This window comes from Ambystoma mexicanum, chromosome 1q, assembly GCF_040938575.1.
Source record: "Ambystoma mexicanum isolate Mex_15411 chromosome 1q, UKY_AmexF1_1, whole genome shotgun sequence".
Lineage (NCBI taxonomy): Eukaryota > Metazoa > Chordata > Amphibia > Caudata > Ambystomatidae > Ambystoma > Ambystoma mexicanum.
This window is the reverse complement of record NC_090922.1, coordinates 592953627-592975399: the sequence shown is the minus strand read 5'-3', so window position 1 is coordinate 592975399 and position 21773 is coordinate 592953627. Positions and strand designations below refer to the sequence as shown.

Below are 21773 nucleotides of genomic sequence, written 5' to 3'. Positions count from 1 at the left end.
GCAGGCTTTGCGCTTTCATTTGCTCTGTTTCTTTTTTTTTATAACCAGCATAGGTAACCCTGCACTTGGCAGGGCTTCAAAAAATTGAGTGAAACTCTTTAATGTTCCTCTCCACGGAAATCTTTAGTAAAAGGCGAAAGATTTATTCGGTTTGAAGAGAAACCAGAGTATGCGCTCTAGTGGCCCCGACTGCGGCCGCAAAAAATGCAACACCTCACTAGCTCAGGGTGACTTAGTGAAGCAGTGCACACGATGACGCTTTTTGAGATGAAGCGAATGGAGAATGCTATCGGGCTCCGAACCCGTGGCAGAATGACTTTATTTGCAAGCAATCCCATCCAAAGTCATGAAACCTGGCAGGGGATTGTGGGTATGCAAATTTCTCCAGACCGCAGGCCATGTGACATTGGCCAAAAGGCAGGCAGAGTCTGCTTTTGCTTGAGGACTCCCCTCGTTTACATAAGGTCTAGGGCTTCTGGGAGGCAGGCGTGAGATTTTCTTTTGGGCCCCAGAGATGGGGCTCCTCCCCCAGGATGTTGAAGAAGCAGCCCGCTCTCTCCTTTCTCAGGACACAGGGGTCATTTTCCGCCCTCACCCTGTCTTGCACGGGTGCTGGGCCTCCTGGGCTGCCAGCGGGCAAAGGACGGCGTTTGTCAGGCGTTCGTCAGCCGATCGGGGCCCGGGCCCAAACCCCTGCCCACTGGGGCCATATCCTCCTGGATGCTAGCTTGGAGCCAGCCTCTGCTGGCTCACCAGCAGGTGGCGACAGCAGCAAGCATTAGCTAAAGGCTCCCCCCTCTGGCTACCACTGCAAGGCATCAGCCTGGCTGTGCTGCAAGGACCCCTGCAAAGGCTGACTGACAGCTGGGGGGTGCAAGCCAACAGCTGAAAAGCAGGCTTTGCGCTTTCATTTGCTCTGTTTCTTTTTTTTTTTTAACCAGCATAGGTAACCCTGCACTTGGCAGGGCTTCAAAAAATTGAGTGAAACTCTTTAATGTTCCTCTCCACGGAAATCTTTAGTAAAAGGCGAAAGATTTATTCGGTTTGAAGAGAAACCAGAGTATGCGCTCTAGTGGCCCCGACTGCGGCCGCAAAAAATGCAACACCTCACTAGCTCAGGGTGACTTAGTGAAGCAGTGCACACGATGACGCTTTTTGAGATGAAGCGAATGGAGAATGCTATCGGGCTCCGAACCCGTGGCAGAATGACTTTATTTGCAAGCAATCCCATCCAAAGTCATGAAACCTGGCAGGGGATTGTGGGTATGCAAATTTCTCCAGACCGCAGGCCATGTGACATTGGCCAAAAGGCAGGCAGAGTCTGCCTTTGCCTGAGGACTCCCCTCGTTTACATAAGGTCTAGGGCTTCTGGGAGGCAGGCGTGAGATTTTCTTTTGGGCCCCAGAGATGGGGCTCCTCCCCCAGGATGTTGAAAAAGCAGCCCGCTCTCTCCTTTCTCAGGACACAGGGGTCATTTTCCGCCCTCACCCTGTCTTGCACGGGTGCTGGGCCTCCTGGGCTGCCAGGTTCTTTTGCCCGCCAGGGCAAAGCCCGCCGGGCAAAGGACGGCGTTTGTCAGGCGTTTGTCAGCCGATCGGGGCCCGGGCCCAAACCCCTGCCCACTGGGGCCATATCCTCCTGGATGCTAGCTTGGAGCCAGCCTCTGCTGGCTCACCAGCAGGTGGCGACAGCAGCAAGCATTAGCTAAAGGCTCCCCCCTCTGGCTACCACTGCAAGGCATCAGCCTGGCTGTGCTGCGAGGACCCCTGCAAAGGCTGACTGACAGCTGGGGGGTGCAAGCCAACAGCTGAAAAGCAGGCTTTGCGCTTTCATTTGCTCTGTTTCTTTTTTTTTATAACCAGCATAGGTAACCCTGCACTTGGCAGGGCTTCAAAAAATTGAGTGAAACTCTTTAATGTTCCTCTCCACGGAAATCTTTAGTAAAAGGCGAAAGATTTATTCGGTTTGAAGAGAAACCAGAGTATGCGCTCTAGTGGCCCCGACTGCGGCCGCAAAAAATGCAACACCTCACTAGCTCAGGGTGACTTAGTGAAGCAGTGCACACGATGACGCTTTTTGAGATGAAGCGAATGGAGAATGCTATCGGGCTCCGAACCCGTGGCAGAATGACTTTATTTGCAAGCAATCCCATCCAAAGTCATGAAACCTGGCAGGGGATTGTGGGTATGCAAATTTCTCCAGACCGCAGGCCATGTGACATTGGCCAAAAGGCAGGCAGAGTCTGCTTTTGCTTGAGGACTCCCCTCGTTTACATAAGGTCTAGGGCTTCTGGGAGGCAGGCGTGAGATTTTCTTTTGGGCCCCAGAGATGGGGCTCCTCCCCCAGGATGTTGAAGAAGCAGCCCGCTCTCTCCTTTCTCAGGACACAGGGGTCATTTTCCGCCCTCACCCTGTCTTGCACGGGTGCTGGGCCTCCTGGGCTGCCAGCGGGCAAAGGACGGCGTTTGTCAGGCGTTCGTCAGCCGATCGGGGCCCGGGCCCAAACCCCTGCCCACTGGGGCCATATCCTCCTGGATGCTAGCTTGGAGCCAGCCTCTGCTGGCTCACCAGCAGGTGGCGACAGCAGCAAGCATTAGCTAAAGGCTCCCCCCTCTGGCTACCACTGCAAGGCATCAGCCTGGCTGTGCTGCAAGGACCCCTGCAAAGGCTGACTGACAGCTGGGGGGTGCAAGCCAACAGCTGAAAAGCAGGCTTTGCGCTTTCATGTGCTCTGTTTCTTTTTTTTTTTAACCAGCATAGGTAACCCTGCACTTGGCAGGGCTTCAAAAAATTGAGTGAAACTCTTTAATGTTCCTCTCCACGGAAATCTTTAGTAAAAGGCGAAAGATTTATTCGGTTTGAAGAGAAACCAGAGTATGCGCTCTAGTGGCCCCGACTGCGGCCGCAAAAAATGCAACACCTCACTAGCTCAGGGTGACTTAGTGAAGCAGTGCACACGATGACGCTTTTTGAGATGAAGCGAATGGAGAATGCTATCGGGCTCCGAACCCGTGGCAGAATGACTTTATTTGCAAGCAATCCCATCCAAAGTCATGAAACCTGGCAGGGGATTGTGGGTATGCAAATTTCTCCAGACCGCAGGCCATGTGACATTGGCCAAAAGGCAGGCAGAGTCTGCCTTTGCCTGAGGACTCCCCTCGTTTACATAAGGTCTAGGGCTTCTGGGAGGCAGGCGTGAGATTTTCTTTTGGGCCCCAGAGATGGGGCTCCTCCCCCAGGATGTTGAAAAAGCAGCCCGCTCTCTCCTTTCTCAGGACACAGGGGTCATTTTCCGCCCTCACCCTGTCTTGCACGGGTGCTGGGCCTCCTGGGCTGCCAGGTTCTTTTGCCCGCCAGGGCAAAGCCCGCCGGGCAAAGGACGGCGTTTGTCAGGCGTTTGTCAGGCGATCGGGGCCCGGGCCCAAACCCCTGCCCACTGGGGCCATATCCTCCTGGATGCTAGCTTGGAGCCAGCCTCTGCTGGCTCACCAGCAGGTGGCGACAGCAGCAAGCATTAGCTAAAGGCTCCCCCCTCTGGCTACCACTGCAAGGCATCAGCCTGGCTGTGCTGCGAGGACCCCTGCAAAGGCTGACTGACAGCTGGGGGGTGCAAGCCAACAGCTGAAAAGCAGGCTTTGCGCTTTCATTTGCTCTGTTTCTTTTTTTTTTTTAACCAGCATAGGTAACCCTGCACTTGGCAGGGCTTCAAAAAATTGAGTGAAACTCTTTAATGTTCCTCTCCACGGAAATCTTTAGTAAAAGGCGAAAGATTTATTCGGTTTGAAGAGAAACCAGAGTATGCGCTCTAGTGGCCCCGACTGCGGCCGCAAAAAATGCAACACCTCACTAGCTCAGGGTGACTTAGTGAAGCAGTGCACACGATGACGCTTTTTGAGATGAAGCGAATGGAGAATGCTATCGGGCTCCGAACCCGTGGCAGAATGACTTTATTTGCAAGCAATCCCATCCAAAGTCATGAAACCTGGCAGGGGATTGTGGGTATGCAAATTTCTCCAGACCGCAGGCCATGTGACATTGGCCAAAAGGCAGGCAGAGTCTGCCTTTGCCTGAGGACTCCCCTCGTTTACATAAGGTCTAGGGCTTCTGGGAGGCAGGCGTGAGATTTTCTTTTGGGCCCCAGAGATGGGGCTCCTCCCCCAGGATGTTGAAAAAGCAGCCCACTCTCTCCTTTCTCAGGACACAGGGGTCATTTTCCGCCCTCACCCTGTCTTGCACGGGTGCTGGGCCTCCTGGGCTGCCAGGTTCTTTTGCCCGCCAGGGCAAAGCCCGCCGGGCAAAGGACGGCGTTTGTCAGGCGTTCGTCAGCCGATCGGGGCCCGGGCCCAAACCCCTGCCCACTGGGGCCATATCCTCCTGGATGCTAGCTTGGAGCCAGCCTCTGCTGGCTCACCAGCAGGTGGCGACAGCAGCAAGCATTAGCTAAAGGCTCCCCCCTCTGGCTACCACTGCAAGGCATCAGCCTGGCTGTGCTGCGAGGACCCCTGCAAAGGCTGACTGACAGCTGGGGGGTGCAAGCCAACAGCTGAAAAGCAGGCTTTGCGCTTTCATTTGCTCTGTTTCTTTTTAACCAGCATAGGTAACCCTGCACTTGGCAGGGCTTCAAAACATTGAGTGAAACTCTTTAATGTTCCTCTCCACGGAAATCTTTAGTAAAAGGCGAAAGATTTATTCGGTTTGAAGAGAAACCAGAGTATGCGCTCTAGTGGCCCCGACTGCGGCCGCAAAAAATGCAACACCTCACTAGCTCAGGGTGACTTAGTGAAGCAGTGCACACGATGACGCTTTTTGAGATGAAGCGAATGGAGAATGCCATCGGGCTCCGAACCCGTGGCAGAATGACTTTATTTGCAAGCAATCCCATCCAAAGTCATGAAACCTGGCAGGGGATTGTGGGTATGCAAATTTCTCCAGACCGCAGGCCATGTAACATTGGCCAAAAGGCAGGCAGAGTCTGCTTTTGCTTGAGGACTCCCCTCGTTTACATAAGGTCTAGGGCTTCTGGGAGGCAGGCGTGAGATTTTCTTTTGGGCCCCAGAGATGGGGCTCCTCCCCCAGGATGTTGAAGAAGCAGCCCGCTCTCTCCTTTCTCAGGACACAGGGGTCATTTTCCGCCCTCACCCTGTCTTGCACGGGTGCTGGGCCTCCTGGGCTGCCAGCGGGCAAAGGACGGCGTTTGTCAGGCGTTCGTCAGCCGATCGGGGCCCGGGCCCAAACCCCTGCCCACTGGGGCCATATCCTCCTGGATGCTAGCTTGGAGCCAGCCTCTGCTGGCTCACCAGCAGGTGGCGACAGCAGCAAGCATTAGCTAAAGGCTCCCCCCTCTGGCTACCACTGCAAGGCATCAGCCTGGCTGTGCTGCAAGGACCCCTGCAAAGGCTGACTGACAGCTGGGGGGTGCAAGCCAACAGCTGAAAAGCAGGCTTTGCGCTTTCATTTGCTCTGTTTCTTTTTTTTTTTAACCAGCATAGGTAACCCTGCACTTGGCAGGGCTTCAAAAAATTGAGTGAAACTCTTTAATGTTCCTCTCCACGGAAATCTTTAGTAAAAGGCGAAAGATTTATTCGGTTTGAAGAGAAACCAGAGTATGCGCTCTAGTGGCCCCGACTGCGGCCGCAAAAAATGCAACACCTCACTAGCTCAGGGTGACTTAGTGAAGCAGTGCACACGATGACGCTTTTTGAGATGAAGCGAATGGAGAATGCTATCGGGCTCCGAACCCGTGGCAGAATGACTTTATTTGCAAGCAATCCCATCCAAAGTCATGAAACCTGGCAGGGGATTGTGGGTATGCAAATTTCTCCAGACCGCAGGCCATGTGACATTGGCCAAAAGGCAGGCAGAGTCTGCCTTTGCCTGAGGACTCCCCTCGTTTACATAAGGTCTAGGGCTTCTGGGAGGCAGGCGTGAGATTTTCTTTTGGGCCCCAGAGATGGGGCTCCTCCCCCAGGATGTTGAAAAAGCAGCCCGCTCTCTCCTTTCTCAGGACACAGGGGTCATTTTCCGCCCTCACCCTGTCTTGCACGGGTGCTGGGCCTCCTGGGCTGCCAGCGGGCAAAGGACGGCGTTTGTCAGGCGTTCGTCAGCCGATCGGGGCCCGGGCCCAAACCCCTGCCCACTGGGGCCATATCCTCCTGGATGCTAGCTTGGAGCCAGCCTCTGCTGGCTCACCAGCAGGTGGCGACAGCAGCAAGCATTAGCTAAAGGCTCCCCCCTCTGGCTACCACTGCAAAGCATCAGCCTGGCTGTGCTGCGAGGACCCCTGCAAAGGCTGACTGACAGCTGGGGGGTGCAAGCCAACAGCTGAAAAGCAGGCTTTGCGCTTTCATTTGCTCTGTTTCTTTTTTTTTTTAACCAGCATAGGTAACCCTGCACTTGGCAGGGCTTCAAAAAATTGAGTGAAACTCTTTAATGTTCCTCTCCACGGAAATCTTTAGTAAAAGGCGAAAGATTTATTCGGTTTGAAGAGAAACCAGAGTATGCGCTCTAGTGGCCCCGACTGCGGCCGCAAAAAATGCAACACCTCACTAGCTCAGGGTGACTTAGTGAAGCAGTGCACACGATGACGCTTTTTGAGATGAAGCGAATGGAGAATGCTATCGGGCTCCGAACCCGTGGCAGAATGACTTTATTTGCAAGCAATCCCATCCAAAGTCATGAAACCTGGCAGGGGATTGTGGGTATGCAAATTTCTCCAGACCGCAGGCCATGTGACATTGGCCAAAAGGCAGGCAGAGTCTGCCTTTGCCTGAGGACTCCCCTCGTTTACATAAGGTCTAGGGCTTCTGGGAGGCAGGCGTGAGATTTTCTTTTGGGCCCCAGAGATGGGGCTCCTCCCCCAGGATGTTGAAAAAGCAGCCCGCTCTCTCCTTTCTCAGGACACAGGGGTCATTTTCCGCCCTCACCCTGTCTTGCACGGGTGCTGGGCCTCCTGGGCTGCCAGGTTCTTTTGCCCGCCAGGGCAAAGCCCGCCGGGCAAAGGACGGCGTTTGTCAGGCGTTTGTCAGGCGATCGGGGCCCGGGCCCAAACCCCTGCCCACTGGGGCCATATCCTCCTGGATGCTAGCTTGGAGCCAGCCTCTGCTGGCTCACCAGCAGGTGGCGACAGCAGCAAGCATTAGCTAAAGGCTCCCCCCTCTGGCTACCACTGCAAGGCATCAGCCTGGCTGTGCTGCGAGGACCCCTGCAAAGGCTGACTGACAGCTGGGGGGTGCAAGCCAACAGCTGAAAAGCAGGCTTTGCGCTTTCATTTGCTCTGTTTCTTTTTAACCAGCATAGGTAACCCTGCACTTGGCAGGGCTTCAAAACATTGAGTGAAACTCTTTAATGTTCCTCTCCACGGAAATCTTTAGTAAAAGGCGAAAGATTTATTCGGTTTGAAGAGAAACCAGAGTATGCGCTCTAGTGGCCCCGACTGCGGCCGCAAAAAATGCAACACCTCACTAGCTCAGGGTGACTTAGTGAAGCAGTGCACACGATGACGCTTTTTGAGATGAAGCGAATGGAGAATGCCATCGGGCTCCGAACCCGTGGCAGAATGACTTTATTTGCAAGCAATCCCATCCAAAGTCATGAAACCTGGCAGGGGATTGTGGGTATGCAAATTTCTCCAGACCGCAGGCCATGTAACATTGGCCAAAAGGCAGGCAGAGTCTGCTTTTGCTTGAGGACTCCCCTCGTTTACATAAGGTCTAGGGCTTCTGGGAGGCAGGCGTGAGATTTTCTTTTGGGCCCCAGAGATGGGGCTCCTCCCCCAGGATGTTGAAGAAGCAGCCCGCTCTCTCCTTTCTCAGGACACAGGGGTCATTTTCCGCCCTCACCCTGTCTTGCACGGGTGCTGGGCCTCCTGGGCTGCCAGCGGGCAAAGGACGGCGTTTGTCAGGCGTTCGTCAGCCGATCGGGGCCCGGGCCCAAACCCCTGCCCACTGGGGCCATATCCTCCTGGATGCTAGCTTGGAGCCAGCCTCTGCTGGCTCACCAGCAGGTGGCGACAGCAGCAAGCATTAGCTAAAGGCTCCCCCCTCTGGCTACCACTGCAAGGCATCAGCCTGGCTGTGCTGCAAGGACCCCTGCAAAGGCTGACTGACAGCTGGGGGGTGCAAGCCAACAGCTGAAAAGCAGGCTTTGCGCTTTCATTTGCTCTGTTTCTTTTTTTTTTTAACCAGCATAGGTAACCCTGCACTTGGCAGGGCTTCAAAAAATTGAGTGAAACTCTTTAATGTTCCTCTCCACGGAAATCTTTAGTAAAAGGCGAAAGATTTATTCGGTTTGAAGAGAAACCAGAGTATGCGCTCTAGTGGCCCCGACTGCGGCCGCAAAAAATGCAACACCTCACTAGCTCAGGGTGACTTAGTGAAGCAGTGCACACGATGACGCTTTTTGAGATGAAGCGAATGGAGAATGCTATCGGGCTCCGAACCCGTGGCAGAATGACTTTATTTGCAAGCAATCCCATCCAAAGTCATGAAACCTGGCAGGGGATTGTGGGTATGCAAATTTCTCCAGACCGCAGGCCATGTGACATTGGCCAAAAGGCAGGCAGAGTCTGCCTTTGCCTGAGGACTCCCCTCGTTTACATAAGGTCTAGGGCTTCTGGGAGGCAGGCGTGAGATTTTCTTTTGGGCCCCAGAGATGGGGCTCCTCCCCCAGGATGTTGAAAAAGCAGCCCGCTCTCTCCTTTCTCAGGACACAGGGGTCATTTTCCGCCCTCACCCTGTCTTGCACGGGTGCTGGGCCTCCTGGGCTGCCAGCGGGCAAAGGACGGCGTTTGTCAGGCGTTCGTCAGCCGATCGGGGCCCGGGCCCAAACCCCTGCCCACTGGGGCCATATCCTCCTGGATGCTAGCTTGGAGCCAGCCTCTGCTGGCTCACCAGCAGGTGGCGACAGCAGCAAGCATTAGCTAAAGGCTCCCCCCTCTGGCTACCACTGCAAAGCATCAGCCTGGCTGTGCTGCGAGGACCCCTGCAAAGGCTGACTGACAGCTGGGGGGTGCAAGCCAACAGCTGAAAAGCAGGCTTTGCGCTTTCATTTGCTCTGTTTCTTTTTTTTTTTAACCAGCATAGGTAACCCTGCACTTGGCAGGGCTTCAAAAAATTGAGTGAAACTCTTTAATGTTCCTCTCCACGGAAATCTTTAGTAAAAGGCGAAAGATTTATTCGGTTTGAAGAGAAACCAGAGTATGCGCTCTAGTGGCCCCGACTGCGGCCGCAAAAAATGCAACACCTCACTAGCTCAGGGTGACTTAGTGAAGCAGTGCACACGATGACGCTTTTTGAGATGAAGCGAATGGAGAATGCTATCGGGCTCCGAACCCGTGGCAGAATGACTTTATTTGCAAGCAATCCCATCCAAAGTCATGAAACCTGGCAGGGGATTGTGGGTATGCAAATTTCTCCAGACCGCAGGCCATGTGACATTGGCCAAAAGGCAGGCAGAGTCTGCCTTTGCCTGAGGACTCCCCTCGTTTACATAAGGTCTAGGGCTTCTGGGAGGCAGGCGTGAGATTTTCTTTTGGGCCCCAGAGATGGGGCTCCTCCCCCAGGATGTTGAAAAAGCAGCCCGCTCTCTCCTTTCTCAGGACACAGGGGTCATTTTCCGCCCTCACCCTGTCTTGCACGGGTGCTGGGCCTCCTGGGCTGCCAGGTTCTTTTGCCCGCCAGGGCAAAGCCCGCCGGGCAAAGGACGGCGTTTGTCAGGCGTTCGTCAGCCGATCGGGGCCCGGGCCCAAACCCCTGCCCACTGGGGCCATATCCTCCTGGATGCTAGCTTGGAGCCAGCCTCTGCTGGCTCACCAGCAGGTGGCGACAGCAGCAAGCATTAGCTAAAGGCTCCCCCCTCTGGCTACCACTGCAAAGCATCAGCCTGGCTGTGCTGCGAGGACCCCTGCAAAGGCTGACTGACAGCTGGGGGGTGCAAGCCAACAGCTGAAAAGCAGGCTTTGCGCTTTCATTTGCTCTGTTTCTTTTTTTTTTTAACCAGCATAGGTAACCCTGCACTTGGCAGGGCTTCAAAAAATTGAGTGAAACTCTTTAATGTTCCTCTCCACGGAAATCTTTAGTAAAAGGCGAAAGATTTATTCGGTTTGAAGAGAAACCAGAGTATGCGCTCTAGTGGCCCCGACTGCGGCCGCAAAAAATGCAACACCTCACTAGCTCAGGGTGACTTAGTGAAGCAGTGCACACGATGACGCTTTTTGAGATGAAGCGAATGGAGAATGCTATCGGGCTCCGAACCCGTGGCAGAATGACTTTATTTGCAAGCAATCCCATCCAAAGTCATGAAACCTGGCAGGGGATTGTGGGTATGCAAATTTCTCCAGACCGCAGGCCATGTGACATTGGCCAAAAGGCAGGCAGAGTCTGCCTTTGCCTGAGGACTCCCCTCGTTTACATAAGGTCTAGGGCTTCTGGGAGGCAGGCGTGAGATTTTCTTTTGGGCCCCAGAGATGGGGCTCCTCCCCCAGGATGTTGAAAAAGCAGCCCGCTCTCTCCTTTCTCAGGACACAGGGGTCATTTTCCGCCCTCACCCTGTCTTGCACGGGTGCTGGGCCTCCTGGGCTGCCAGGTTCTTTTGCCCGCCAGGGCAAAGCCCGCCGGGCAAAGGACGGCGTTTGTCAGGCGTTTGTCAGCCGATCGGGGCCCGGGCCCAAACCCCTGCCCACTGGGGCCATATCCTCCTGGATGCTAGCTTGGAGCCAGCCTCTGCTGGCTCACCAGCAGGTGGCGACAGCAGCAAGCATTAGCTAAAGGCTCCCCCCTCTGGCTACCACTGCAAGGCATCAGCCTGGCTGTGCTGCGAGGACCCCTGCAAAGGCTGACTGACAGCTGGGGGGTGCAAGCCAACAGCTGAAAAGCAGGCTTTGCGCTTTCATTTGCTCTGTTTCTTTTTTTTTATAACCAGCATAGGTAACCCTGCACTTGGCAGGGCTTCAAAAAATTGAGTGAAACTCTTTAATGTTCCTCTCCACGGAAATCTTTAGTAAAAGGCGAAAGATTTATTCGGTTTGAAGAGAAACCAGAGTATGCGCTCTAGTGGCCCCGACTGCGGCCGCAAAAAATGCAACACCTCACTAGCTCAGGGTGACTTAGTGAAGCAGTGCACACGATGACGCTTTTTGAGATGAAGCGAATGGAGAATGCTATCGGGCTCCGAACCCGTGGCAGAATGACTTTATTTGCAAGCAATCCCATCCAAAGTCATGAAACCTGGCAGGGGATTGTGGGTATGCAAATTTCTCCAGACCGCAGGCCATGTGACATTGGCCAAAAGGCAGGCAGAGTCTGCTTTTGCTTGAGGACTCCCCTCGTTTACATAAGGTCTAGGGCTTCTGGGAGGCAGGCGTGAGATTTTCTTTTGGGCCCCAGAGATGGGGCTCCTCCCCCAGGATGTTGAAGAAGCAGCCCGCTCTCTCCTTTCTCAGGACACAGGGGTCATTTTCCGCCCTCACCCTGTCTTGCACGGGTGCTGGGCCTCCTGGGCTGCCAGCGGGCAAAGGACGGCGTTTGTCAGGCGTTCGTCAGCCGATCGGGGCCCGGGCCCAAACCCCTGCCCACTGGGGCCATATCCTCCTGGATGCTAGCTTGGAGCCAGCCTCTGCTGGCTCACCAGCAGGTGGCGACAGCAGCAAGCATTAGCTAAAGGCTCCCCCCTCTGGCTACCACTGCAAGGCATCAGCCTGGCTGTGCTGCAAGGACCCCTGCAAAGGCTGACTGACAGCTGGGGGGTGCAAGCCAACAGCTGAAAAGCAGGCTTTGCGCTTTCATTTGCTCTGTTTCTTTTTTTTTTTAACTAGCATAGGTAACCCTGCACTTGGCAGGGCTTCAAAAAATTGAGTGAAACTCTTTAATGTTCCTCTCCACGGAAATCTTTAGTAAAAGGCGAAAGATTTATTCGGTTTGAAGAGAAACAAGAGTATGCGCTCTAGTGGCCCCGACTGCGGCCGCAAAAAATGCAACACCTCACTAGCTCAGGGTGACTTAGTGAAGCAGTGCACACGATGACGCTTTTTGAGATGAAGCGAATGGAGAATGCTATCGGGCTCCGAACCCGTGGCAGAATGACTTTATTTGCAAGCAATCCCATCCAAAGTCATGAAACCTGGCAGGGGATTGTGGGTATGCAAATTTCTCCAGACCGCAGGCCATGTGACATTGGCCAAAAGGCAGGCAGAGTCTGCCTTTGCCTGAGGACTCCCCTCGTTTACATAAGGTCTAGGGCTTCTGGGAGGCAGGCGTGAGATTTTCTTTTGGGCCCCAGAGATGGGGCTCCTCCCCCAGGATGTTGAAGAAGCAGCCCGCTCTCTCCTTTCTCAGGACACAGGGGTCATTTTCCGCCCTCACCCTGTCTTGCACGGGTGCTGGGCCTCCTGGGCTGCCAGCGGGCAAAGGACGGCGTTTGTCAGGCGTTCGTCAGCCGATCGGGGCCCGGGCCCAAACCCCTGCCCACTGGGGCCATATCCTCCTGGATGCTAGCTTGGAGCCAGCCTCTGCTGGCTCACCAGCAGGTGGCGACAGCAGCAAGCATTAGCTAAAGGCTCCCCCCTCTGGCTACCACTGCAAGGCATCAGCCTGGCTGTGCTGCGAGGACCCCTGCAAAGGCTGACTGACAGCTGGGGGGTGCAAGCCAACAGCTGAAAAGCAGGCTTTGCGCTTTCATTTGCTCTGTTTCTTTTTAACCAGCATAGGTAACCCTGCACTTGGCAGGGCTTCAAAAAATTGAGTGAAACTCTTTAATGTTCCTCTCCACGGAAATCTTTAGTAAAAGGCGAAAGATTTATTCGGTTTGAAGAGAAACCAGAGTATGCGCTCTAGTGGCCCCGACTGCGGCCGCAAAAAATGCAACACCTCACTAGCTCAGGGTGACTTAGTGAAGCAGTGCACACGATGACGCTTTTTGAGATGAAGCGAATGGAGAATGCTATCGGGCTCCGAACCCGTGGCAGAATGACTTTATTTGCAAGCAATCCCATCCAAAGTCATGAAACCTGGCAGGGGATTGTGGGTATGCAAATTTCTCCAGACCGCAGGCCATGTGACATTGGCCAAAAGGCAGGCAGAGTCTGCCTTTGCCTGAGGACTCCCCTCGTTTACATAAGGTCTAGGGCTTCTGGGAGGCAGGCGTGAGATTTTCTTTTGGGCCCCAGAGATGGGGCTCCTCCCCCAGGATGTTGAAAAAGCAGCCCGCTCTCTCCTTTCTCAGGACACAGGGGTCATTTTCCGCCCTCACCCTGTCTTGCACGGGTGCTGGGCCTCCTGGGCTGCCAGGTTCTTTTGCCCGCCAGGGCAAAGCCCGCCGGGCAAAGGACGGCGTTTGTCAGGCGTTTGTCAGGCGATCGGGGCCCGGGCCCAAACCCCTGCCCACTGGGGCCATATCCTCCTGGATGCTAGCTTGGAGCCAGCTTCTGCTGGCTCACCAGCAGGTGGCGACAGCAGCAAGCATTAGCTAAAGGCTCCCCCCTCTGGCTACCACTGCAAGGCATCAGCCTGGCTGTGCTGCAAGGACCCCTGCAAAGGCTGACTGACAGCTGGGGGGTGCAAGCCAACAGCTGAAAAGCAGGCTTTGCGCTTTCATTTGCTCTGTTTCTTTTTTTTTTTAACCAGCATAGGTAACCCTGCACTTGGCAGGGCTTCAAAAAATTGAGTGAAACTCTTTAATGTTCCTCTCCACGGAAATCTTTAGTAAAAGGCGAAAGATTTATTCGGTTTGAAGAGAAACCAGAGTATGCGCTCTAGTGGCCCCGACTGCGGCCGCAAAAAATGCAACACCTCACTAGCTCAGGGTGACTTAGTGAAGCAGTGCACACGATGACGCTTTTTGAGATGAAGCGAATGGAGAATGCTATCGGGCTCCGAACCCGTGGCAGAATGACTTTATTTGCAAGCAATCCCATCCAAAGTCATGAAACCTGGCAGGGGATTGTGGGTATGCAAATTTCTCCAGACCGCAGGCCATGTGACATTGGCCAAAAGGCAGGCAGAGTCTGCCTTTGCCTGAGGACTCCCCTCGTTTACATAAGGTCTAGGGCTTCTGGGAGGCAGGCGTGAGATTTTCTTTTGGGCCCCAGAGATGGGGCTCCTCCCCCAGGATGTTGAAAAAGCAGCCCGCTCTCTCCTTTCTCAGGACACAGGGGTCATTTTCCGCCCTCACCCTGTCTTGCACGGGTGCTGGGCCTCCTGGGCTGCCAGCGGGCAAAGGACGGCGTTTGTCAGGCGTTCGTCAGCCGATCGGGGCCCGGGCCCAAACCCCTGCCCACTGGGGCCATATCCTCCTGGATGCTAGCTTGGAGCCAGCCTCTGCTGGCTCACCAGCAGGTGGCGACAGCAGCAAGCATTAGCTAAAGGCTCCCCCCTCTGGCTACCACTGCAAAGCATCAGCCTGGCTGTGCTGCGAGGACCCCTGCAAAGGCTGACTGACAGCTGGGGGGTGCAAGCCAACAGCTGAAAAGCAGGCTTTGCGCTTTCATTTGCTCTGTTTCTTTTTTTTTTTAACCAGCATAGGTAACCCTGCACTTGGCAGGGCTTCAAAAAATTGAGTGAAACTCTTTAATGTTCCTCTCCACGGAAATCTTTAGTAAAAGGCGAAAGATTTATTCGGTTTGAAGAGAAACCAGAGTATGCGCTCTAGTGGCCCCGACTGCGGCCGCAAAAAATGCAACACCTCACTAGCTCAGGGTGACTTAGTGAAGCAGTGCACACGATGACGCTTTTTGAGATGAAGCGAATGGAGAATGCTATCGGGCTCCGAACCCGTGGCAGAATGACTTTATTTGCAAGCAATCCCATCCAAAGTCATGAAACCTGGCAGGGGATTGTGGGTATGCAAATTTCTCCAGACCGCAGGCCATGTGACATTGGCCAAAAGGCAGGCAGAGTCTGCCTTTGCCTGAGGACTCCCCTCGTTTACATAAGGTCTAGGGCTTCTGGGAGGCAGGCGTGAGATTTTCTTTTGGGCCCCAGAGATGGGGCTCCTCCCCCAGGATGTTGAAAAAGCAGCCCGCTCTCTCCTTTCTCAGGACACAGGGGTCATTTTCCGCCCTCACCCTGTCTTGCACGGGTGCTGGGCCTCCTGGGCTGCCAGGTTCTTTTGCCCGCCAGGGCAAAGCCCGCCGGGCAAAGGACGGCGTTTGTCAGGCGTTCGTCAGCCGATCGGGGCCCGGGCCCAAACCCCTGCCCACTGGGGCCATATCCTCCTGGATGCTAGCTTGGAGCCAGCCTCTGCTGGCTCACCAGCAGGTGGCGACAGCAGCAAGCATTAGCTAAAGGCTCCCCCCTCTGGCTACCACTGCAAAGCATCAGCCTGGCTGTGCTGCGAGGACCCCTGCAAAGGCTGACTGACAGCTGGGGGGTGCAAGCCAACAGCTGAAAAGCAGGCTTTGCGCTTTCATTTGCTCTGTTTCTTTTTTTTTTTAACCAGCATAGGTAACCCTGCACTTGGCAGGGCTTCAAAAAATTGAGTGAAACTCTTTAATGTTCCTCTCCACGGAAATCTTTAGTAAAAGGCGAAAGATTTATTCGGTTTGAAGAGAAACCAGAGTATGCGCTCTAGTGGCCCCGACTGCGGCCGCAAAAAATGCAACACCTCACTAGCTCAGGGTGACTTAGTGAAGCAGTGCACACGATGACGCTTTTTGAGATGAAGCGAATGGAGAATGCTATCGGGCTCCGAACCCGTGGCAGAATGACTTTATTTGCAAGCAATCCCATCCAAAGTCATGAAACCTGGCAGGGGATTGTGGGTATGCAAATTTCTCCAGACCGCAGGCCATGTGACATTGGCCAAAAGGCAGGCAGAGTCTGCCTTTGCCTGAGGACTCCCCTCGTTTACATAAGGTCTAGGGCTTCTGGGAGGCAGGCGTGAGATTTTCTTTTGGGCCCCAGAGATGGGGCTCCTCCCCCAGGATGTTGAAAAAGCAGCCCGCTCTCTCCTTTCTCAGGACACAGGGGTCATTTTCCGCCCTCACCCTGTCTTGCACGGGTGCTGGGCCTCCTGGGCTGCCAGGTTCTTTTGCCCGCCAGGGCAAAGCCCGCCGGGCAAAGGACGGCGTTTGTCAGGCGTTTGTCAGCCGATCGGGGCCCGGGCCCAAACCCCTGCCCACTGGGGCCATATCCTCCTGGATGCTAGCTTGGAGCCAGCCTCTGCTGGCTCACCAGCAGGTGGCGACAGCAGCAAGCATTAGCTAAAGGCTCCCCCCTCTGGCTACCACTGCAAGGCATCAGCCTGGCTGTGCTGCGAGGACCCCTGCAAAGGCTGACTGACAGCTGGGGGGTGCAAGCCAACAGCTGAAAAGCAGGCTTTGCGCTTTCATTTGCTCTGTTTCTTTTTTTTTATAACCAGCATAGGTAACCCTGCACTTGGCAGGGCTTCAAAAAATTGAGTGAAACTCTTTAATGTTCCTCTCCACGGAAATCTTTAGTAAAAGGCGAAAGATTTATTCGGTTTGAAGAGAAACCAGAGTATGCGCTCTAGTGGCCCCGACTGCGGCCGCAAAAAATGCAACACCTCACTAGCTCAGGGTGACTTAGTGAAGCAGTGCACACGATGACGCTTTTTGAGATGAAGCGAATGGAGAATGCTATCGGGCTCCGAACCCGTGGCAGAATGACTTTATTTGCAAGCAATCCCATCCAAAGTCATGAAACCTGGCAGGGGATTGTGGGTATGCAAATTTCTCCAGACCGCAGGCCATGTGACATTGGCCAAAAGGCAGGCAGAGTCTGCTTTTGCTTGAGGACTCCCCTCGTTTACATAAGGTCTAGGGCTTCTGGGAGGCAGGCGTGAGATTTTCTTTTGGGCCCCAGAGATGGGGCTCCTCCCCCAGGATGTTGAAGAAGCAGCCCGCTCTCTCCTTTCTCAGGACACAGGGGTCATTTTCCGCCCTCACCCTGTCTTGCACGGGTGCTGGGCCTCCTGGGCTGCCAGCGGGCAAAGGACGGCGTTTGTCAGGCGTTCGTCAGCCGATCGGGGCCCGGGCCCAAACCCCTGCCCACTGGGGCCATATCCTCCTGGATGCTAGCTTGGAGCCAGCCTCTGCTGGCTCACCAGCAGGTGGCGACAGCAGCAAGCATTAGCTAAAGGCTCCCCCCTCTGGCTACCACTGCAAGGCATCAGCCTGGCTGTGCTGCAAGGACCCCTGCAAAGGCTGACTGACAGCTGGGGGGTGCAAGCCAACAGCTGAAAAGCAGGCTTTGCGCTTTCATTTGCTCTGTTTCTTTTTTTTTTTAACTAGCATAGGTAACCCTGCACTTGGCAGGGCTTCAAAAAATTGAGTGAAACTCTTTAATGTTCCTCTCCACGGAAATCTTTAGTAAAAGGCGAAAGATTTATTCGGTTTGAAGAGAAACAAGAGTATGCGCTCTAGTGGCCCCGACTGCGGCCGCAAAAAATGCAACACCTCACTAGCTCAGGGTGACTTAGTGAAGCAGTGCACACGATGACGCTTTTTGAGATGAAGCGAATGGAGAATGCTATCGGGCTCCGAACCCGTGGCAGAATGACTTTATTTGCAAGCAATCCCATCCAAAGTCATGAAACCTGGCAGGGGATTGTGGGTATGCAAATTTCTCCAGACCGCAGGCCATGTGACATTGGCCAAAAGGCAGGCAGAGTCTGCCTTTGCCTGAGGACTCCCCTCGTTTACATAAGGTCTAGGGCTTCTGGGAGGCAGGCGTGAGATTTTCTTTTGGGCCCCAGAGATGGGGCTCCTCCCCCAGGATGTTGAAGAAGCAGCCCGCTCTCTCCTTTCTCAGGACACAGGGGTCATTTTCCGCCCTCACCCTGTCTTGCACGGGTGCTGGGCCTCCTGGGCTGCCAGCGGGCAAAGGACGGCGTTTGTCAGGCGTTCGTCAGCCGATCGGGGCCCGGGCCCAAACCCCTGCCCACTGGGGCCATATCCTCCTGGATGCTAGCTTGGAGCCAGCCTCTGCTGGCTCACCAGCAGGTGGCGACAGCAGCAAGCATTAGCTAAAGGCTCCCCCCTCTGGCTACCACTGCAAGGCATCAGCCTGGCTGTGCTGCGAGGACCCCTGCAAAGGCTGACTGACAGCTGGGGGGTGCAAGCCAACAGCTGAAAAGCAGGCTTTGCGCTTTCATTTGCTCTGTTTCTTTTTAACCAGCATAGGTAACCCTGCACTTGGCAGGGCTTCAAAAAATTGAGTGAAACTCTTTAATGTTCCTCTCCACGGAAATCTTTAGTAAAAGGCGAAAGATTTATTCGGTTTGAAGAGAAACCAGAGTATGCGCTCTAGTGGCCCCGACTGCGGCCGCAAAAAATGCAACACCTCACTAGCTCAGGGTGACTTAGTGAAGCAGTGCACACGATGACGCTTTTTGAGATGAAGCGAATGGAGAATGCTATCGGGCTCCGAACCCGTGGCAGAATGACTTTATTTGCAAGCAATCCCATCCAAAGTCATGAAACCTGGCAGGGGATTGTGGGTATGCAAATTTCTCCAGACCGCAGGCCATGTGACATTGGCCAAAAGGCAGGCAGAGTCTGCCTTTGCCTGAGGACTCCCCTCGTTTACATAAGGTCTAGGGCTTCTGGGAGGCAGGCGTGAGATTTTCTTTTGGGCCCCAGAGATGGGGCTCCTCCCCCAGGATGTTGAAAAAGCAGCCCGCTCTCTCCTTTCTCAGGACACAGGGGTCATTTTCCGCCCTCACCCTGTCTTGCACGGGTGCTGGGCCTCCTGGGCTGCCAGGTTCTTTTGCCCGCCAGGGCAAAGCCCGCCGGGCAAAGGACGGCGTTTGTCAGGCGTTTGTCAGGCGATCGGGGCCCGGGCCCAAACCCCTGCCCACTGGGGCCATATCCTCCTGGATGCTAGCTTGGAGCCAGCTTCTGCTGGCTCACCAGCAGGTGGCGACAGCAGCAAGCATTAGCTAAAGGCTCCCCCCTCTGGCTACCACTGCAAGGCATCAGCCTGGCTGTGCTGCGAGGACCCCTGCAAAGGCTGACTGACAGCTGGGGGGTGCAAGCCAACAGCTGAAAAGCAGGCTTTGCGCTTTCATTTGCTCTGTTTCTTTTTTTTTTTTAACCAGCATAGGTAACCCTGCACTTGGCAGGGCTTCAAAAAATTGAGTGAAACTCTTTAATGTTCCTCTCCACGGAAATCTTTAGTAAAAGGCGAAAGATTTATTCGGTTTGAAGAGAAACCAGAGTATGCGCTCTAGTGGCCCCGACTGCGGCCGCAAAAAATGCAACACCTCACTAGCTCAGGGTGACTTAGTGAAGCAGTGCACACGATGACGCTTTTTGAGATGAAGCGAATGGAGAATGCTATCGGGCTCCGAACCCGTGGCAGAATGACTTTATTTGCAAGCAATCCCATCCAAAGTCATGAAACCTGGCAGGGGATTGTGGGTATGCAAATTTCTCCAGACCGCAGGCCATGTGACATTGGCCAAAAGGCAGGCAGAGTCTGCCTTTGCCTGAGGACTCCCCTCGTTTACATAAGGTCTAGGGCTTCTGGGAGGCAGGCGTGAGATTTTCTTTTGGGCCCCAGAGATGGGGCTCCTCCCCCAGGATGTTGAAAAAGCAGCCCACTCTCTCCTTTCTCAGGACACAGGGGTCATTTTCCGCCCTCACCCTGTCTTGCACGGGTGCTGGGCCTCCTGGGCTGCCAGGTTCTTTTGCCCGCCAGGGCAAAGCCCGCCGGGCAAAGGACGGCGTTTGTCAGGCGTTCGTCAGCCGATCGGGGCCCGGGCCCAAACCCCTGCCCACTGGGGCCATATCCTCCTGGATGCTAGCTTGGAGCCAGCCTCTGCTGGCTCACCAGCAGGTGGCGACAGCAGCAAGCATTAGCTAAAGGCTCCCCCCTCTGGCTACCACTGCAAAGCATCAGCCTGGCTGTGCTGCGAGGACCCCTGCAAAGGCTGACTGACAGCTGGGGGGTGCAAGCCAACAGCTGAAAAGCAGGCTTTGCGCTTTCATTTGCTCTGTTTCTTTTTTTTTATAACCAGCATAGGTAACCCTGCACTTGGCAGGGCTTCAAAAAATTGAGTGAAACTCTTTAATGTTCCTCTCCACGGAAATCTTTAGTAAAAGGCGAAAGATTTATTCGGTTTGAAGAGAAACCAGAGTATGCGCTCTAGTGGCCCCGACTGCGGCCGCAAAAAATGCAACACCTCACTAGCTCAGGGTGACTTAGTGAAGCAGTGCACACGATGACGCTTTTTGAGATGAAGCGAATGGAGAATGCTATCGGGCTCCGAACCCGTGGCAGAATGACTTTATTTGCAAGCAATCCCATCCAAAGTCATGAAACCTGGCAGGGGATTGTGGGTATGCAAATTTCTCCAGACCGCAGGCCATGTGACATTGGCCAAAAGGCAGGCAGAGTCTGCTTTTGCTTGAGGACTCCCCTCGTTTACATAAGGTCTAGGGCTTCTGGGAGGCAGGCGTGAGATTTTCTTTTGGGCCCCAGAGATGGGGCTCCTCCCCCAGGATGTTGAAGAAGCAGCCCGCTCTCTCCTTTCTCAGGACACAGGGGTCATTTTCCGCCCTCACCCTGTCTTGCACGGGTGCTGGGCCTCCTGGGCTGCCAGCGGGCAAAGGACGGCGTTTGTCAGGCGTTCGTCAGCCGATCGGGGCCCGGGCCCAAACCCCTGCCCACTGGGGCCATATCCTCCTGGATGCTAGCTTGGAGCCAGCCTCTGCTGGCTCACCAGCAGGTGGCGACAGCAGCAAGCATTAGCTAAAGGCTCCCCCCTCTGGCTACCACTGCAAGGCATCAGCCTGGCTGTGCTGCAAGGACCCCTGCAAAGGCTGACTGACAGCTGGGGGGTGCAAGCCAACAGCTGAAAAGCAGGCTTTGCGCTTTCATTTGCTCTGTTTCTTTTTTTTTTTTAACCAGCATAGGTAACCCTGCACTTGGCAGGGCTTCAAAAAATTGAGTGAAACTCTTTAATGTTCCTCTCCACGGAAATCTTTAGTAAAAGGCGAAAGATTTATTCGGTTTGAAGAGAAACCAGAGTATGCGCTCTAGTGGCCCCGACTGCGGCCGCAAAAAATGCAACACCTCACTAGCTCAGGGTGACTTAGTGAAGCAGTGCACACGATGACGCTTTTTGAGATGAAGCGAATGGAGAATGCTATCGGGCTCCGAACCCGTGGCAGAATGACTTTATTTGCAAGCAATCCCATCCAAAGTCATGAAACCTGGCAGGGGATTGTGGGTATGCAAATTTCTCCAGACCGCAGGCCATGTGACATTGGCCAAAAGGCAGGCAGAGTCTGCCTTTGCCTGAGGACTCCCCTCGTTTACATAAGGTCTAGGGCTTCTGGGAGGCAGGCGTGAGATTTTCTTTTGGGCCCCAGAGATGGGGCTCCTCCCCCAGGATGTTGAAAAAGCAGCCCGCTCTCTCCTTTCTCAGGACACAGGGGTCATTTTCCGCCCTCACCCTGTCTTGCACGGGTGCTGGGCCTCCTGGGCTGCCAGGTTCTTTTGCCCGCCAGGGCAAAGCCCGCCGGGCAAAGGACGGCGTTTGTCAGGCGTTTGTCAGCCGATCGGGGCCCGGGCCCAAACCCCTGCCCACTGGGGCCATATCCTCCTGGATGCTAGCTTGGAGCCAGCCTCTGCTGGCTCACCAGCAGGTGGCGACAGCAGCAAGCATTAGCTAAAGGCTCCCCCCTCTGGCTACCACTGCAAGGCATCAGCCTGGCTGTGCTGCGAGGACCCCTGCAAAGGCTGACTGACAGCTGGGGGGTGCAAGCCAACAGCTGAAAAGCAGGCTTTGCGCTTTCATTTGCTCTGTTTCTTTTTT

At 54.5% G+C, this 21773-nt stretch overlaps 24 non-coding genes across 24 annotated transcripts; all 24 read right to left on the bottom strand.

Moving 5' to 3' along the window:
• Window positions 1-55: 55 nt before the first annotated feature.
• LOC138564437 (U5 spliceosomal RNA) lies at window positions 56-171 on the bottom strand. The gene has a single exon (XR_011300385.1). It is a non-coding gene; the product is annotated as a U5 spliceosomal RNA (small nuclear RNA).
• Window positions 172-948: 777 nt separating this feature from the next.
• Window positions 949-1064, bottom strand: LOC138564436 (U5 spliceosomal RNA). The gene has a single exon (XR_011300384.1). It is a non-coding gene; the product is annotated as a U5 spliceosomal RNA (small nuclear RNA).
• An 805-nt stretch (window positions 1065-1869) lies between these two features.
• LOC138564434 (U5 spliceosomal RNA) lies at window positions 1870-1985 on the bottom strand. The gene has a single exon (XR_011300382.1). It is a non-coding gene; the product is annotated as a U5 spliceosomal RNA (small nuclear RNA).
• Window positions 1986-2761: 776 nt separating this feature from the next.
• On the bottom strand, window positions 2762-2877 carry LOC138564433 (U5 spliceosomal RNA). Its single transcript, XR_011300381.1, has one exon. It is a non-coding gene; the product is annotated as a U5 spliceosomal RNA (small nuclear RNA).
• An 806-nt stretch (window positions 2878-3683) lies between these two features.
• Window positions 3684-3799, bottom strand: LOC138564432 (U5 spliceosomal RNA). Its single transcript, XR_011300380.1, has one exon. It is a non-coding gene; the product is annotated as a U5 spliceosomal RNA (small nuclear RNA).
• Window positions 3800-4598: 799 nt separating this feature from the next.
• Window positions 4599-4714, bottom strand: LOC138565108 (U5 spliceosomal RNA). Its single transcript, XR_011301024.1, has one exon. It is a non-coding gene; the product is annotated as a U5 spliceosomal RNA (small nuclear RNA).
• Window positions 4715-5490: 776 nt separating this feature from the next.
• LOC138564431 (U5 spliceosomal RNA) lies at window positions 5491-5606 on the bottom strand. The gene has a single exon (XR_011300379.1). It is a non-coding gene; the product is annotated as a U5 spliceosomal RNA (small nuclear RNA).
• A 776-nt stretch (window positions 5607-6382) lies between these two features.
• LOC138564430 (U5 spliceosomal RNA) lies at window positions 6383-6498 on the bottom strand. The gene has a single exon (XR_011300378.1). It is a non-coding gene; the product is annotated as a U5 spliceosomal RNA (small nuclear RNA).
• Window positions 6499-7297: 799 nt separating this feature from the next.
• Window positions 7298-7413, bottom strand: LOC138565107 (U5 spliceosomal RNA). Its single transcript, XR_011301023.1, has one exon. It is a non-coding gene; the product is annotated as a U5 spliceosomal RNA (small nuclear RNA).
• Window positions 7414-8189: 776 nt separating this feature from the next.
• On the bottom strand, window positions 8190-8305 carry LOC138564429 (U5 spliceosomal RNA). Its single transcript, XR_011300377.1, has one exon. It is a non-coding gene; the product is annotated as a U5 spliceosomal RNA (small nuclear RNA).
• A 776-nt stretch (window positions 8306-9081) lies between these two features.
• On the bottom strand, window positions 9082-9197 carry LOC138564427 (U5 spliceosomal RNA). The gene has a single exon (XR_011300376.1). It is a non-coding gene; the product is annotated as a U5 spliceosomal RNA (small nuclear RNA).
• An 805-nt stretch (window positions 9198-10002) lies between these two features.
• On the bottom strand, window positions 10003-10118 carry LOC138564426 (U5 spliceosomal RNA). Its single transcript, XR_011300375.1, has one exon. It is a non-coding gene; the product is annotated as a U5 spliceosomal RNA (small nuclear RNA).
• An 805-nt stretch (window positions 10119-10923) lies between these two features.
• LOC138564425 (U5 spliceosomal RNA) lies at window positions 10924-11039 on the bottom strand. Its single transcript, XR_011300374.1, has one exon. It is a non-coding gene; the product is annotated as a U5 spliceosomal RNA (small nuclear RNA).
• A 776-nt stretch (window positions 11040-11815) lies between these two features.
• LOC138564977 (U5 spliceosomal RNA) lies at window positions 11816-11931 on the bottom strand. Its single transcript, XR_011300901.1, has one exon. It is a non-coding gene; the product is annotated as a U5 spliceosomal RNA (small nuclear RNA).
• Window positions 11932-12701: 770 nt separating this feature from the next.
• LOC138564424 (U5 spliceosomal RNA) lies at window positions 12702-12817 on the bottom strand. The gene has a single exon (XR_011300373.1). It is a non-coding gene; the product is annotated as a U5 spliceosomal RNA (small nuclear RNA).
• Window positions 12818-13622: 805 nt separating this feature from the next.
• Window positions 13623-13738, bottom strand: LOC138564422 (U5 spliceosomal RNA). The gene has a single exon (XR_011300371.1). It is a non-coding gene; the product is annotated as a U5 spliceosomal RNA (small nuclear RNA).
• A 776-nt stretch (window positions 13739-14514) lies between these two features.
• LOC138564421 (U5 spliceosomal RNA) lies at window positions 14515-14630 on the bottom strand. Its single transcript, XR_011300370.1, has one exon. It is a non-coding gene; the product is annotated as a U5 spliceosomal RNA (small nuclear RNA).
• Window positions 14631-15435: 805 nt separating this feature from the next.
• On the bottom strand, window positions 15436-15551 carry LOC138564420 (U5 spliceosomal RNA). The gene has a single exon (XR_011300369.1). It is a non-coding gene; the product is annotated as a U5 spliceosomal RNA (small nuclear RNA).
• An 805-nt stretch (window positions 15552-16356) lies between these two features.
• On the bottom strand, window positions 16357-16472 carry LOC138564419 (U5 spliceosomal RNA). Its single transcript, XR_011300368.1, has one exon. It is a non-coding gene; the product is annotated as a U5 spliceosomal RNA (small nuclear RNA).
• Window positions 16473-17248: 776 nt separating this feature from the next.
• Window positions 17249-17364, bottom strand: LOC138564976 (U5 spliceosomal RNA). Its single transcript, XR_011300900.1, has one exon. It is a non-coding gene; the product is annotated as a U5 spliceosomal RNA (small nuclear RNA).
• Window positions 17365-18134: 770 nt separating this feature from the next.
• LOC138564418 (U5 spliceosomal RNA) lies at window positions 18135-18250 on the bottom strand. Its single transcript, XR_011300367.1, has one exon. It is a non-coding gene; the product is annotated as a U5 spliceosomal RNA (small nuclear RNA).
• An 806-nt stretch (window positions 18251-19056) lies between these two features.
• On the bottom strand, window positions 19057-19172 carry LOC138564417 (U5 spliceosomal RNA). The gene has a single exon (XR_011300366.1). It is a non-coding gene; the product is annotated as a U5 spliceosomal RNA (small nuclear RNA).
• An 805-nt stretch (window positions 19173-19977) lies between these two features.
• Window positions 19978-20093, bottom strand: LOC138564416 (U5 spliceosomal RNA). Its single transcript, XR_011300365.1, has one exon. It is a non-coding gene; the product is annotated as a U5 spliceosomal RNA (small nuclear RNA).
• A 777-nt stretch (window positions 20094-20870) lies between these two features.
• Window positions 20871-20986, bottom strand: LOC138564415 (U5 spliceosomal RNA). The gene has a single exon (XR_011300364.1). It is a non-coding gene; the product is annotated as a U5 spliceosomal RNA (small nuclear RNA).
• Window positions 20987-21773: the final 787 nt, after the last annotated feature.